The 12,270-nt window shown below is 40.3% G+C and overlaps 1 protein-coding gene across 2 annotated transcripts in view; it reads right to left on the bottom strand.

Annotated features, from left to right (window-relative positions):
• Positions 1 to 12,270, bottom strand: part of SLC6A2 (solute carrier family 6 member 2) — a 74,636-nt gene that overhangs the window by 50,817 nt on the left and 11,549 nt on the right. The gene's annotated exons all lie outside the window — the stretch shown is intronic.

Here is a 12,270-nt window from a genome sequence, read left to right as displayed (position 1 = left end):
CCTCATCAGTGTGACTGTGGAGTGTGTATGATGCTTGGTCTGGTTTCACCACAGCACCTTTATATTGCAGCAGGACAGCCCAGGGCCGCTTGCAGCCTCCTGAAATACCTAATCTTACTTGCTTAAGGATTCGCAGCTCAAGTTCTTACCACAGAGATTGTCAGTGGTGGAAAAATCCTGCTGTCAGTGCTACTATCATAAAAATTGTTGCCAATTGAAAAGTGAAAGGATAATTTAATGTAGAACCTATCTGAAATTTTTTTTTGCTGTATTATATGGTCTGAGTCACAGAAACAAGACTTTCCCTAACAGCACGGCTATTTCATAAAACAGTCGTAGCTGGTGTCGTGTTTAATAAATGGATACTCTGTCAATCATCTGCTTTGTGGTACCTTTTAAGTGTAGTTCTTATTTTATTGCATAGCTTGCTTGGTCCAGAACAGTTCGATTCTTTTAAAATTTGTGAGTATAAAAAACAGGTAGATTGTCATGATAATTGAGGAATTGATAGAATAACGACATATCTAGGATGTCTGACTGGTCTCCTTAGGAGTTATCTATCAGAAAGAAAATGGATTGTGAAAGCTATGGTTAAATTGTTCAGCAAAAGAAAAAAAATAAACAGCAACAGCTGTCTTTCCCTTCCTCCCAACAGCACACGGTAGTAGGAAACTGTACAAACCCTTAAAATCTGCTGTACTGGTTTATGAATTTGAAACCTTTCCTTGCAAAAGGAAATGTTGTTTGCACTGTGTTTCTAAACATGTAAACTTACAGAAGGTGTATGGAGTCCTTAAAAATATAAAATCTAAAAGCATGACTGCAGCTGTCTAAAACATGCCAATAAGTAGGATGAACTGAATATTTTAAAAATACTTGTGAAAGTACTGTCATGTTTTTAAGACTGAAGAGTTGTTACTCCTTTACCTTTCATGTTTGCTTTTCACAGATATCACCAGTGTGAGCTGTTGAGCATGACTGTTCCGAGAGGGAATTTTGTGTACACGCTGGAGAATAGGAATGGAAAAGTAGACTGTTTTCTTAGTCAGACCACAAATCTAGTTCTAAGGGTAATGTAATGTAGCGTAAGGACAGGGCCCATGTATCCTGCATTCAGTCAGAAGTTTAGACACTGGAAAACTGACATCTTGCAATGAATCAGAGAGACAAGGTATATCAACAGAAACAAAGAATAGTTTAGAGGTTTGAAAATGTTTGAGGTTTGAAAATACAAGCTGAATTATATTGGCTGTATCATTTTGGGGGGAAGAGTCTTTTTCATGCTATTTAGATGATGTGTACTGTGAATGCAACCTGCAGTCACAGGAACAACTACAGAGCAAATGATGTATGTTTTAGTAATGTTTCGGTCTAATTCATAAGCCCTCTTCTGTGATTGTGCTGTTTGAACTGTCCTGTGTTTGAATATTGTACATGAAAAAATACTTGTATTTCAACAAATACTCAATACCCAGTAATACTCAGCTAATGCAATCTGGAAGAGTGCATATTGTTTCCACTATATCCAGTATCTAAAAATACCATTTCAGGTGGGTTTACTTTCATAGATCTTGTACACGACAGCCTTTCAATTGCCATACTTGTCTCGCTTGGATAGTATTACAGTGTGTGGAGCTGACTCACACACCTAGCGTGGTATATTTGGGAGGTATTTGTTGGAGATTGCACAGAGAGCTCTTTGATTAACTTTAATGTCAAGAGACCATGATGCCACAAATTAAATAGGGAAATTTGTATTTGAGAAAATTAATCCTGGACATGTGTAGTGAATTTGAAATTGTAGTTTAAATTATGTGTTTTCTAAGTGTGACTAATACCTTGATGAACTGTGAAGTGTACTGTACTTAAATGATGCTTAAGCAAGCATGCATATTTGGCTGCAAATCATTTCAGGCTTTAGTTACAGGAAATTTTTTCCTTTTTTTTCCCCCACGAGAGATTAATAAGGTGCAGTGTACTTTTCGTCAAAGACTAGTTACAGTGTGGCAGAGTTTCACAGCTGGGGTTTTCTTTCAGGTAACTGTAAGATGGAGAGTGAGGTGTTTTAACGTCCAGATGAATATCAAAGTAAAGGTGCTTATTCACAGTAAGCTGTCTCAGAAATGTTTTGGAAACTTCTGGCAATTTCTTGTTCACCAGCTTCTGATTAGATTAAAAAATAACAAAAAGTCTGGTATTTTGTCAATATTTTGATATTTCCTCTTGTCTTTGTAGCTGATAATCAGAATCAAACAGAAATAATAAGAGGAATGTGTTAAACCTAGTCTGAGACTTACAGAGAAGGTTTAGTACACTTTTCCTGATCTATACCAACACAGCTACTTCATGGTGTTCCCTGAACCCTTTCTGAGATCATGGGCACTTCCGAGGAAAATACGGTGATGGTCAAAGTATCCAAATTACTACAAACTAGAATGGGTGCAAATGTTTATAAACAACATGTGTGTGACACATGATCAACCTCACTCTGATTGCACAGAGGCTCTATCATAGGGCTGCTGTGTGCATTATCTTCTGGACCGTAGGTGGTGTTTGGGAAGGAGACCTGATACTGTCCTCTGTGTGCGTGCGCGTTTCTAATGACCTGTGGGCAAGGGAGAAAACTGACTGGCATCCTTGCAGGCCTCTTGCTAGATGTCTATTGGTGTGAATTTAAGCATCGTTCCAGATTTCTATGAAAGAATAACCTCGCTATTAATGCCTACCTGGTCTACAAAGTTGAAACATGTTAGGAAGGGTGACATGATGCCAAGTATGTCACTCCCTTTGGTGTCACTGGCTATAGAAAGTGCTGTGCTTTAACTGCATGAGGCCAAAGGGCCAGTCAGGTTCATACAGACCAGCCAGCTGGACTCCTAGGTGGCACGTGGTCTGGCTAACACTTCAAACCAGAAAAGTAGCTTGCCAAGATCTTGCTACCTCCAAGCTGAGGGATGGCAGCCTGTGGGATTACCACGCTGGCAGTCATCCCCTGGGAGCGCTCGAGGGGCTTCCATGCCCCTTCGTGTGCTGGGATGCGGCTGGTCTCACAAGGCAGCACTGATCTCAGCAATCCCCAATTGCTCCTTATTTCCCCTCACAGCTGAAAACTAGAGTAGTTAGCAACCATGATACAGCCCTGGCATAAGGGCCGTACTTTGACCTGCTACTGAGTCACATGCAGCTCAAAAGCCATAGGCTGGCCGCTTGTGGACTATTGCAAATTGCTATTTCCATTAACAGATTTCATGAAATCCATATACATACACATATATGTATATACACACACGCACACCCTTATATATATATACACAAACCCTTAAGATGTACCAGTGTCTACATGAATTTGAGAGCGCCATACCTCTCATGTAAAACTAGATGAGGTCAAACCCTCCATTTCCACAACAACCATCTGTGTGAAACTTCTAGCTGAATTTCCCACAGAAGTTTTTTAAAAAAAAACAATTGTTTCATTAATGCAGGACAAAATGTAAGGAAGGGTTTGCATCCCTGTTCAGTGCCAAAAAAACCTTTTAATTTTGGTATAACAAAATCCACTCAAAGAGTTTGTCTCTTCCCTCTGTTCTTCAACATTCACAGTGTCCTTGGGTGGGGGAAGCAGAGAGGAAAACAGCTCTAAATACCTCTCTTCATCCTAAAAGAAGGACTCATTGTCCTTTTAAATACCGGGGAGAAAGAACCACCGACTTACTAATGATTGAAAAAGTGTCATTTAAACAGCTATCATGATCCAAAAAGGATTTGTTCATGCAGATATGAGAAGCAGGCCAGGACAGAGGTAGCTGAAACATTTTTGAACAATTCATCCTGGTCCATTATTAGCCTTCTGCTTTTGTTTCCCTGAATATTCTGGTCAAAATGCTAACTGGCAAGGATGTCTGCTAAAATAACAAACTGTGAGCAAATATTGTGGTATATTTTCAGATAGGAGTGTTTCCAGTATTTGTGCCGGAAATGAGTTTAAAAACAATGATCTTCCAACTGGCGAATTGAAATACAAGCTGATCTCTGTATCTGATCAACATTGCTTATTTTTTTTCAAACTGTGAATAAATAGTACTTGAAACAGTATCAGCAAACAGTTGACAGAATGAAATATGTTTGCTTGGACAATGAGGAAAATGTGTGGAAACTGTAATCTGTGCGTGCACACTCTTACGAATAAAAAAGGAAGTTTCTGCTGCAGAGATCTTGAAATCTCAGTTGTGCAAGATCACCAGAGGTAGGGCAGCACAGAGAGGCGGCCACTGAGTCCTGCCAACAAGGGGAGGCAGGGTAGACCTGAGTCTTCGCTGACTGTAGAGTAAAAGCAATAAGGGTTTGCATGGTACAGCAAAAGGGAAGTCAGAGATGCAAAAGGAGCAGGATGTAGCTGCAATGTCAAAGCCAAGAGGATGACTTTAGCGGCACCTGTATGATGATGTTGAGCCCAGCCAGCAGTAGATTATAGTAGTCAAAAATAAAATTCTGCAAAATGGATTGCGCGACATACTATAAAAACTTGAGCAGCTCTTTGCATATATAAATTCTCCCAAGTTTGCAATACGATCTTCCAAGTATGCAACCTTTTTTATGGAAAATATTTCTGAACCATAAAACCCGTGGTGCTGTACCATCATGAGTGACATATTTCTTTTGAGGCCCTTATATTTAGCTAATCCTTCTAATAACCTGTTGCTAGATTTGAACCTATTTATATTTCTACTCTCAGTTTAAGCTCAGAGCCTTCAGTTTTTCCAGGATTCCAGGATTTTTTTTTTTTTTTAGAGTTCCTTTCACTCAAAAGAAAGTGAAAACAAATAGTTCCCAGAAGTGGTTCAGTGCTGTTCATGGGCTGATGTCAACTCAAGCCTGCATTTTTTGTCTTGAGTTGTTAACCTGCTGCTGCCTTGAAATCACTTGAAGTGCCTTGAGTGCAGTTCACTTATAAACTGGGCACTGGGTCGTACCAGAAGGGGTTACCTGAACTCTTGCATACAAACCCTATCATCTCTTTTGCTTTTTGTTACAAGAGTAATGAGTTAAAGAAACCCATTAGTAGCTATTTTGAACAAATTAGAGTTAAATATACCCAGCCACTCAAAGCAGCATGATTCATTCATAAATAGCGCCCAAGTCATTGGTTAAGGTCCTATTTACATAAATTAATGAAAAGATCACACTTTACAATCGTGCATAGTTTAAAGATAATCACAGGAACAGACAAGAACTGAACCTAGGCCCATGTCATTTGATGGGAAACTGAAGACTAAATAAAGCAAAAGCATGATGGGCTTGAGAAACTGTAAGTCAGTTGATCTGAGATGGCCAGCGGGGCAACGGTAGCATGGGAGCGAGCTGAGGCTTTGGGCCTCTGAACCTGTTTGTTCGTTTTTGTTTGTTTTGTCTCACTCAGTTGTGAACTAAAATGAATGTTTTCACCATTCATGGATCTGTCTGGTGTTGATGGCAGAAGCGACTGTTTGATACTCTGATGTGACCTCCTGTGTGACATAGACCACAGATTCCTGCTGCCCACCTTCACAGCACGCTCGCTGCTGCTTGCTTAGGAAATGAATTAAGCCATCCCCATCTTCTGCTGGGAGTGTAGAAGGTCAAAAATCTGCTTTGCAAGGCTGCAGTAATAGCATTTGTTTTTACGTTATACCTCCTTATGGCTGAGTTGGTATTGTAGTTGGCCTCTTTGCTCCTAAATAAATGAATTGGGATGGAGGTGAGTTTTGACAGTTTGATAGTTTGTAACAATGTGAAGGTCGAGCTGCTAACATTCCTGCCCAAATCCATGTTGTTGATGCTGTGCTTTTTTCTTTTTTAACAACGTGGCCAGTTTAAACAAGAAGTAAGAGACAGACAGTAAGTGAACAGGAATGTGGAGCCAGCCTGTAGACTGCTTCTTTTATGTGATTTGTGAAATCCCTATTGCTAATGTTCAATAAGGCAGGGTTTGAGAGGAGAGGTAGTGCCCTCTCCTAGGGAAGCTGACACAGTTGAGGAAAAAATAGCAAACTTTCTCCTTCCCAAGCCCTTCAGAAGGGAAGGGCACAGTGCTGAACTGCGGGGTCACAGAGTGGATGCTCAGATAGAGGAGGCTGCAGCTTCACAACAGACAGGGCTGGGAGCTGAAGAGGTGTTAAATTAAGAGGAAAAATACCATTGCATCATTTTATTAGTAAGACTGTGCCTTTGTTGGTAGTCTTCCTCCAGCTTTGCAATCACTAGGGGTGACACAAGTATATATTCACCTGCAAATGAATCAAATGAACAAAACCACCCATGAAAGCTGTAGGCTGAACTTGAGATGCATAAAATCAGTGTTTGTCAAAGTGTACCTTGATTTATCAGAGGTAGAATATCCTTGGCTAAAAAATACTTTTGAGTGAAAACATCAGAAGCTACTTGCTATGAGCTTGTAGATCAAAACAAGTAGTTTTGCTGGATTCCAGCACTGGAAAATCCCTAACATAACCTCATGTGATAGGTTTTCCTTGAAATGTGATGTGCTGAAAAATTTTGTGCTGTACAGAATATAGCCATGTACGCGAAAGGCAGCAATAGTTCATCACCTTTAGCTGTCTCTTTTAATGTAGAGAAGTCCCTGCTTGGTGCCAGGGGGATGTTGGCAACTACAGCTTTACTTTGGTTAAGATACGGACTGGTAGTCATAATTTTCTCTCTCTTTCCCTCTCTCCTTCTCAGAGAACCTGTATGTTCATTTTTGTTTTGTATTGCTCAGCTGTAACCTAGAATAAATGTTTTCGCTGTTCATGTATCCATCTGATTTTGGTGCTGGAAGGGACTGTTTAGATACTCTGCTCTGACTTCCTATATAACTTAAACCACAGCATTTCAGCCAGAAAGACATAGTCCTGATTTGATGATACCAGGAGAATCCTTTGCTTGCTTTGGTAGTTTATTCCATTGGTTAATACCCCTCAGTGTTAAAATAAATAAATAAAAGATACCATATTTCAAATATATCTGACATTTGATTCTTGCTATGCTTTCCCTGCTGAATTAAGAAGCCCTGTAATACTTGCTGCTTCCCACCTGTGAAGATGCTTAAGCACTGCTATCAAGTGTTTCAGCTTTCTTTTCTTAATCTAAGCAGACTGAGTAAACTGAACTACTGAATTATAGTGTAATGGTGATTCTTGCTTTTCTGTCTAAAATTCCCTCCTTATTCAGAGGTATTTCTTGGTATAGCAGGTTCACATGTTGGCAGGTTGAAGAGTTATGTGGGCACTTTTAGTATCCACGTAAGTTATGCACCTACTTCGAGCTGTTTTAGGTATGCTGAATTATATCCCTGAGATGTTCTCCCCCTTTACTAGAAAAGAGCTTGGGATGAATCCTCTGCATTTCACCCCTCATTTGGGCACGGTGAATCCTTGCTTTGGTGTCCCTAGCCTGGAGCCAGGACCCAATTAATGTTCTCAGCATTGCCCTCGTGGCAGCACTTGCTCTCCATCGTGTGTTGGTGCATGGGGCTACTCACCTCCTGCTTACAGCACCCGCGCTGGGGGCCTAAAGCGAGCTGGCAGGACTGCCCCAGCAGAGCTAGTTAGATGCACAGGAGCTAGCGCGCGCAGCGAGACAAGGCAGCACAAATGCCTTGAGTACAGGTTCTGGTTCACAGCACAACCTCAAACAGAGGGTGTCTCATTTAAAGGCTGCTTTTCTTTTTCAGGTTGTCTTTAGCTGTCAAAACAAAAAGCAGCCCCAAAGTCAAGCACCCTCTGGAGAGGACGCAGTCCCCATTTTAGGCAGCATGAGATTCATAACTGTGCCAAGATGAAACAAAGTGCTTAAGACGTCTTAAATCAGCTCTAGACAAGTGCCAGGCAGCTTTCAAGAGGATTAATACACACACCAATAGGAGGTAAATGCTTCGAAATTCTGCTAGAGAAGAATCAAGTATAAACATCCTGAGGTACACTTAAAACTTGCCTTACTATTTAGTGATTAATCCCATTTTAAGTTGTAAGTTCAATTTTTGGACTCAATGACCAAAGCAAAACATTCCTTTTCCTTCCAGGCTTTATTAGAGATTTATTTGAAATACTCTAATACTTTCTGGACTATCTTAATCTTTACAAACTGTTGCACAACACAATCCTCTAAATTCTTGCTGTCAGTAAAGGGATATGTTTTATTGCAGAAGTATAAGACAGTTTTAAGTTCTTATCTGTAAGAATTCTCATAGATCAAAATGCAGCTTTACTGTAGTGGTTATAAATGAAGCCTTCAGGACCAATGCTCTTTCTACTTCCAGTACAGGAAGCAGACTAACCATACTGTAAACTAAATATAGTGCATATTTGTGCAGGGCTTTAGAGTAGAAGGCAAACACAGATGCATACAGTTTAAAATCATTCCCCGTGTTTTATTAAAGCCCACCTATGTTTTCTGTCAACACTACTGAGAAATATTCTTTATCTACAGTTTTCTGGTGCACCTGTATTTCTTAAACATGCTATATATACTGCAGAGTACACATGTATTTTACATATAGAGATTTTGAAATTAAGTAGGTTATCTAACCATAAGTAATACTTTCTTATTTACACAAGACAACTTTCATGGCTGTGTGTGATTCTGTTAGCAACTATTTTGGCAAATTTACCATTACAGTGATGGCTGCTACTGCACAGTTGCCTAGAGCAATGCAAAAACCCTGCCCTCTATTAAGTGTCAAAGATTATAGTCCCTATCAGATCGTGCTGAAATTTTAACGGGCTGAATGAGGATGGTTTCCAAATGGCTGTTGTTTCTTTACCTCGTACCCTTCTATTAGCACTGCTGAGCACAAGAATTGCAGAAAGATTGTCCCAACATTTTTGACAGAAACCCTTTCCATTTGGAAAAATCCTGTTTGTAATTTGGGCTAGGGTAGTACTGGTAATATTCTGGATGCAATGCACAGCCATCAAGTGGGGTCTCTGAGAAATTAGGCAGTGTGGGCGCAAAGCAAAGCTTTTCAGTAATGCCCTGCAACAGAAGCATGGTCGGAGCTAGTTCTCCTGATGCTCCCTTGCTACAAAGGGTAAACTGGCTCTCACCTAAACCAGCCTCCAACCACAATCTTGCTGCAACAGTCTGGCTATAGTGACTAGCCACATCCTTTCTTCATGCTTTTTGTCCCACTGCTCTCCCTGTTCTGTGGGAATTAATCAGACACAAATTTTTATTCAAGTTTGAAACCTAAGCTTTATGTTTTTCCTTATTTAATGGACTATTTTCCTAATAGGCTGCAAGCAACAAAGTAAATTTTCCCCAGTCCAGTGTGTCCAGTACATACTCTATCACTGCCATCCTGTCTGGGGCCTCCTTGCTTGAAATGCCATAGAAGAATGTGAAAATGACCTCAGGGCCTATAAGAGCTCATTGCTAAGATGAAACAGAGGCCTGTTAAAGGTTTGAAGCAAAATTCTTCTTGTTTCATCCCAGTGCAAGCTTTTGCTAGGTCAGGTTGTGGGGAAATTTTGTTTACTGATTACACAGACCTTAAGATACATCAGTGTGGGTGAGCCTGGTGTTTTTAAAACATCACACAGCTTATTCTTTTTATATTTCTGAACAGGTTTTAATCACATAATACCTTATCCCTGTGAAAAAAAATTTAGGAGGAAAAAATGTAGGTAAACTTGAAGATGTCCAAATCTGTTAATTTAAGGTTAGAGACAGTGATTTTGTCATCAGACTCAATATAAGTCAGTGAAGGATTAAACTGTAATTTAGGAATAACCTGGTAACTGTTTTCTGTCACTTTCTTTTAGGAAAAAATGAAGGAAGGGAAAGAGAGACTTGTGCTTATGCCAGCTGTATTCCTCGGCACTCCAAAATACACTTGGCAATCTAAAAGTTCAAAAAAATTAAATGCATCAGGCCCCAGAATAATTTAAAGTGGCTTAAAATATAAGAACCTCTAATCCAATCCTTTTATTTGCCTTTTGGCTTTTAGAGTCTTGTACTTGCTTTATCTTTTCCCAGTTTTTCTCTTTAGCCTTGAGAGCGAGAAGGAGATTCTTACCCAACCATTTTTCTCTATGAAACTGTGAGAGCAAAAAGCACTTCTTAAAATAATATTTTTTGTTGCTTGAACCCTGTGTAGGAGAGTGCGCAGGTCATAGTCTAATTCTCATGGAGTAAATTCATGTTGTGTACTAATGGCCATCATCTATGTAAGTCCTGACATTCTGCTTATTAGGTAAAGTCCCGAGTTATTGCACTGTGTGAAGATCAGCTATTAGTCAGTGGAAGTCTTCTATATCAGTTTAGTCTGAATGCTTTTCTGTTCCTTTCCTCTGTTGCTCTACTCACATAACTCTGAGTCTGGAAATTCTGTCTACTTAAAAGTCCTTAAGAGAGGCCACGTCTGTTATTTGGGTTGAAATTCTGGCTCTGGTGACGTCAATGGAAAAAAAACACCCATTGACTTCTGCTGGGTCAGGATTTCTCCCTTGTGGTTTATGCATCTATTGATTTTAACTAAAGCTGTAGAGTTGTACACAAATGAGAAACAAACTGCAGAAAAGGAACAAATGATCAAACTCTTCCCCAAAACAAAATCCTGGAGTGTCTCTGTTCTTGCCAACACCTGCCTCATGATCTCATTGACACATCTGCATTGCTCTTTAGGGAAGAGACAAAAGCACTCCAGAGCACAAGCTCTTCCTTAGTTTTGCGATAAATCTTATTTATAAGATGCCCGTATGCAGGTATTTCTGCAACAATCCCATCACTAATCACTCCTCATTTGGGGGCACAAGAGCTTTTGAGCTTTCTTTAGCATCAGGCTCGTTGGGCATCAGCGGCCAGATAGCGCTACGTACTGAGGAAGACTCATGTAACAAAGATGCTTTTGAATGGCTCCTAACCTGTGATCTTGAGGTTTCGATAACACTTGACCTGAACTTTTTAATATCATAGTTATTCTGATACAGTTAGCTATTCTTGCTCGCTGAACTCTTTTCACTTTGTGGTGTTTTGAAATAATGATGTTTCTGCAATGAAGGCAGCATGCTGAGGCATGCTGGAAGGCGTGTTACTTTAACACAAAAAGCAAATAGAGAGATATGGCTCTTTATTCTAGAATGGTGATGAAAGTCTGCATGGAGCTTGCCTGTTTTCTAAAGCTAAATCTTTTGAGGGGGTAAGGGGACTGCAACAACTGACCTCCTAAATATAAAGTCTTTGAAGAAGTACTTCTTCCTGTATCATTCTTTGGAGGGAAGAGACAGTATCTCCATTTTAATGTTGCACTCATTCAAAAGAGAGTGAGTTCATGGGGTAACATCTTGTTATCTGTGTGGTGTTTCCTTGCTATCACTGTGGAAATGCTGAGAAGCCACCTCCTTGATGTGAATTAGGCATCACTGAAAGCTGCCGTTCCTAGAATTTATTAATAAATGAAATGAATCAGGAAATCCAAGAAGAGTCTGCTTGGGAACGATCACTGCTGTTACTGGGCAGCTCTGTATTTGAAAGCCATGAGCCACCTTATTAGGTTCTCCAGTCATTTGTTTCTATAAATGCAGTACATTGCCTTTGCATTAATGATCAGGTTCTAAGGATCTACTGCTCCACCTTGTGGTCTGAGAAAAGTTTTGGTCTGTTTTTGTGTCTGCAGAGCCGCGTGTCGGAAAGCCCTCCCCTCTCATTAAGCCTCTCCCCTTTCATTAAACTGGAACTTGACATCAGTATCATACTTGCCCCAAGAGATGTAGATTTTAAAGGGAAGAACTGTGTTGTCACCTTTGGCTTGCTTCAAAATAGACATGGCAAGAGATGTTTGATTACAGGAGTGAAAAAGGAAGAGGGAGAAACAAAAGTTAAATCAGTGAGGAGTGCTGTTCAGTACACATAGTTCAGAAGGTGCAGAATAAATTATAATTAGCTAGCAAAAAATACAATACCACACTACAGCAAGACTCGGCTGATTTTTTTCAGTACCTATGATAGGCCCATGGCAACAGCTTGTTTGGATGGTGAGGAAGACAATCAGGGTGTAGCCTTCCACACTGCCGAGGGGCCAGCAAACCAGCTGCTGACCTCCCGCCATCCTGCAGCCTTCAGGAAAGACGAATGCTGTGCAGTTGCCCAGCCCCAGTCCCGCCTGCCCAGCAGCGTCCCACAAGCTGTTTCTCAAACACCACCACTGTAGCAAGACGTGGCTTTTTACTCACTGTCAATAATTGCAGTGCTTGGAAATCGTGCAGTATTTTTGTCCAGCTCTGAAATAAAGACTGT

Source organism: Apteryx mantelli, chromosome 10 (assembly GCF_036417845.1).
Source record: "Apteryx mantelli isolate bAptMan1 chromosome 10, bAptMan1.hap1, whole genome shotgun sequence".
In the NCBI taxonomy this organism is placed as follows: Eukaryota; Metazoa; Chordata; class Aves; order Apterygiformes; family Apterygidae; genus Apteryx; species Apteryx mantelli.
Note: the sequence above shows the minus strand (reverse complement) of the source record. Positions and strands in the feature narration are given on the sequence as shown.